This window comes from Octopus bimaculoides, chromosome 6, assembly GCF_046866305.1.
Source record: "Octopus bimaculoides isolate indiv1 chromosome 6, ASM4686630v1, whole genome shotgun sequence".
In the NCBI taxonomy this organism is placed as follows: Eukaryota; Metazoa; Mollusca; class Cephalopoda; order Octopoda; family Octopodidae; genus Octopus; species Octopus bimaculoides.
The window spans coordinates 103163726-103168690 of NC_142933.1; the positions used below are offsets into that span (position 1 = coordinate 103163726).

The 4965-nt window shown below is 37.9% G+C and overlaps 1 non-coding gene across 1 annotated transcript; it reads right to left on the minus strand.

The window, feature by feature from the left end:
- Window positions 1-1810: 1810 nt before the first annotated feature.
- LOC149135350 (signal recognition particle RNA) lies at window positions 1811-2108 on the minus strand. The gene has a single exon (XR_016242440.1).
- Between the last annotated feature and the right edge of the window lie 2857 nt (window positions 2109-4965).

Sequence of the window (4965 nt, forward strand, 5' to 3'; positions counted from 1 at the left end):
AGGGGAGAAATTTTGTAGAAGGTTTCAATCGGCATCATCATCATCATCATCATCATCGCCGTGGTCGTCGACATCGTTTTCATCATCATCATCATCATCATCATCATCATTGTCGTCGTCGTCGTTATCGTCTTGTTTTCAATACCATCCTCAGCCGTCGTTATGGTTGTTTTCATCGTCGTCATCGTTGTCATCGTCGTCATCGTTGTCATCGTCGTCATCGTTGTCATCGTCGTCATCGTTGTCATCGTCGTCGTCAACGTCGTCTCCATCATCATCGTCATCGTCGTGGTCGTGATCGTGGTCTTTATTAGCATCATCGCCAACGTCATCATCATCATCATCATCATCATCATCATCATCATCATCATCATCATCATCATCATCATCATCATCACTATCACCACCATCATCATCATTGTCATAATTATCATCGTCATCATCATCGTCGTCGTCGTCATCATCATCACGATTGTCACTATCGCCATCGTCATCATCGTCGCCGTCTTTTCCTCCTCCTCCTCGTCATTATCATCATCATCATCATCATCATCAATATTTCCACTGACCCAACCAGCTAATGATGAGAGACTCACACCTAAATATCTGATCTGTATTTTTTGGTCATCGTTAACATCAAAACGGATACAAAAAATTTCGGACAATCTACTCTTTTAACTGTTATCTATGTTTTCTAAAATGGACATTCGAAATATTTGTATGTTCTGGAAGGAGCGAAACCTTAGCATTAGCGCCAAAAAATATAACGTCCCATCAAATAATTTTCTTAACAGAACGAACCAAATACACAAAAACTTGTGAATTTATACCACTCATTGGAAGATACCATGTTTTCCCATAATGGCTTCATATCCTAAATTAATGAAGTCATTATGGGAAAACATACTTAGAATCAGATGGCCCGAACACATAAGCAATATGGACCTATGGCAAAGAACGAATCAAGTTTCGATTAGGGAGCAAATATTTAAGAAAATTGGAAGTGGATTAGTAGCACAATTAGAAAGGACACATCAAATGTAGTGAAAAGTGCTTTACAGTGGAATCCGGATGGATATAGAAAGAGGGGTAGGCCTAAGAACTCGTGACGTAGATCAACACAAAAGGAACTAGAGAAAGGGGAACATTCAGGGCAGAGTATAAGTACAGAAGCGAAAAATTATGCGACTTGGAATTCAATTATAAGTGGCCTATACTCCGCGTTGGAGGGTTAAAGGCAAGAGAGAAGAAAAAAATTGGAAGATACAGAATTGTGTTTGAAATAGGAATCTGAACTGTAACGCATTACGGAGAGAGACTTCAATGCCAAAGGCAACAATACATGTTCAAGGTTTCCGCAGGTGTGGCTGCCTGGTAAGAAACTTCCCCCTCCCCAACAACATGATTTTGGGTTTAGTCTCACTACGTGGCATTCTTGTTTCAGTCATTAGTCTGCAGCCATGCTGGAGCACCGCCTTTAGTCGAGCAAATCGACCCCAGGACTTGTTCTTTGTAAGCCTAGTACTTATTCTATCGGTCTCTTTCACCGAACCGCTAAGTTACGGGGACGTAAACACAACAGCATCGGTTGTCAAGCGACGTTGGGGGGTCAAACACAGACACACAAACACATATATATACGAAGGACTTCTTTCAGTTTCCGTCTACCAAATCCACTCACAAGGCTTTGGACGGCCCGAGGCTATAGTAGAAGACACTTGCCCAAGGTGCCACGCAGTGGGACTGAACCCGGACCCATGTGGTTGGCAAGCAAGCTACTTACCACACAGCCCCTCCTGCGCCTAAAAATTTAGATTGGTATTCAGTTGTATCGAACGGACTGCAAACCGACAACTATTCACAGGCGCGATCTCACTACTGCTCGACACGGGGCCTTTTGCCTGCTGCGTTTCCGCCCTGAGCCGAAGAGACCCTCCTTAGACAACCTGGTCCTGATGAGCTCCCTCTCCAACACCATATTGATGCTGAGCTTAGCGCGGACACCCGATCGCCATAGAAGACAGACTACCAGAACTCCTATCCTCAAACCGGCCAACCATCCAAGCCTCCGAGTAGCTAGATTACTGGAGCACGCCACAACTCCCAGCAAAAAGTAATACTCTTAGGTCTCACCTATATATATACGTGTGTGTGTGTGTGTGTGTGTGTGCCTTGGTGTCTGTGTTTGTCCCCCACCACCGCTCGACACCCGATGTTGGTGTGTTTATGTCCTCGTAATTTAGCAGTTTAGCAACGTTCTCTGCGATCACTTCGGCACCTGATGCATGGCACACAGTGCACCTGACCAGGTGAAGTCAATTTTATTGAGAGAGTGAGCTATTGTGTGGCAAGAACATTTTATCATTATAAACAAATCTTTTGTGCAGGCTATTTTGTAAAAGTTGAATGTTCATACGTCAACTTCGACGGGAGAGTCTATCGTCATCATCATTATTATTATTATTGTTATTACTATTGAGTGTGAGAGCAGTACACGCCATCAAAATGACACTAGGATACAAATATACGAAGCCCAATATGACCACCCGTGATAAGGATACACCAGGTACATGTATCACAACCACATGTGCGCGACATGGTGATTTCATACCAAGATAAACAGTGTATGACCTTGCATGTGGGGCCCAGTTAGAATATTCTTCGGGTTGAGTAGCTCACCCTGCTCAAAAGGTCCCTGAATAAAGGTTGTTTAAAGATTAGGAACAAAACTCCCATGTTTCCAAATGTGAATTATCCAAACCCCAAATAATTCCTCTCAACACATGACTATGATGCTCCCCTACTTTTGCTCTATTATTATTTAAATTATTTACATTATTTACATTTGACGGATATTTGTCCTCATCTTGTTTGTTGTTAACACAACGTTTCGGCTGATATACCCTCCAGTTTGATCAGGTGTCTTGCGGAAATTTAGAAACTGGGTTCTCATTCCTAAGGTATTTTTCGATATTATCATTCTTGTTGTTGTTGTTCAGGTCACTGCCTGGACTCGAAATCGGACTCTTGGGGTTAGTAGTCCGCGTTTTTAAGCACTACGCCATATGCCCGTTGGCAATCATGGAGTGAATTTTAGGACTTATAAATCTAATATTCTCCTATTCTTCCTTGATACCGGTTCCCATATGCTGCTCATATCTGCACTCGGTCAACTTACGAGGTTGTTGTGTCCTAGCTAATGTGCTGCATTTTTAGTTTTCGTATTTTCCAGTGGTTTTCTCTGTCTATTATTTTAGCTTCATCCCCCAGGAGAAGGTGGTCTACATTTTTCAATACATAATTAGCTGTACACGATTTATCAATATCTCCTCCTGTCACAGCTTTGCGATGTTCGTCTACCCTTATTTTGAGCAGGCCGCATGATTCGCCTTTGTATAACCTACCACAACTGCATGGGATGGAGTACACGCAGTCTTTGGTCATATTCTCAGAATAAACATATGTATATCTAAATATACAAGACGGGCTTCCTTCAGTTTCAATCTGCGAAATCCACTCACACGTCTTTGGTCGGCCCGAGGCTATGACAGAATCAAAGTGTTTTGATATAAATATACTCCCTAAAACTATATATATATATATATATATATATATATATATATATATATATATATATATATATATATATATATATATATATATATATATATTTATATATACACACATATATATTTAATACTGTGGAACTTAATTTAATTTTAAGTTTTAATAAATTGATTTTAATTGAGTTTTTACCTGCAATTTTGGATTTTTATCCCTAATATAGATATACATATATATGTAAATAATACAAAATGGGACAAAAACGTAAAACATCCAGACAGTTAGGCGATACAAGATATTCATACACATACATATAGATAGTAAGATGAATAGATAGCGATATCAAGATGCTTGTTTACAAATACGTAAACATATGTGTACGTAACTATATATAAGTATATATATATATATATATATATATATATATATATATATATATATATATATATATGTGTGTGTGTGTGTGTGTGTGTGTGTGTGTGTATGTATACAAACACACACCTATATGTATGTATGTATGTATGTAAATATATATATATATATATATATATATATATATATATATATATATATATATGTATATGGTTACTTATGTGTATATCGATATATGTTTGTATCCATGTGAGTAGGCGTGTGTTTTCTTCGGTGTTGACATATGTGTGCCCGTGTGTATGAATGTGCCTTTGTATATATATTTCAATATTCCTTTTTTCTATGTCTTTATAAAGTCACTAAGACTTGTTTTGTCTTGCCGATTCGGTATTATGATTCATTCAAAGCAGGCAGAAATTAGATTTCGCCTTTTTATGAGAAATTTATAGTTTTCTATGTAATCAGGTTTTCCTCTCTACTCATCTCCCTACATACGCAACCGTACATTTTTTTCTATACATATATAGAAAGTACGACAAAGGGATATTAAATGTCGATGAGAGATGGAAGTAGCGAATTAATAAACACGAAGGAGTAAACATAATATAACCCATAGTAATTCATAGTATACGTACGCATATATATATATTTGTGTATGTGTATGGATATATATATATATATATATATATATATATATATATATATATATATATATATATATATATATATATATATATATATATGTACAGAGAGAGAGAGAGAGAGAGAGAGAGAGAGCGAGCCTCATATTGAAATACCATTTTATATATTTGTATAGAAAGTTTGGTATGTGCTTGTAGGATTGTACACATATATGTATGATTCTCCCCCCCCCCCCCTCTCTCTCTCTCTCTCTCACATACACACACACACAGATATATATACATACATCCATACGCACATACACACACACACACTCACACACACACACACGCACACACACACACGCACACATATAATATATATATATATATATGTATACATATACAT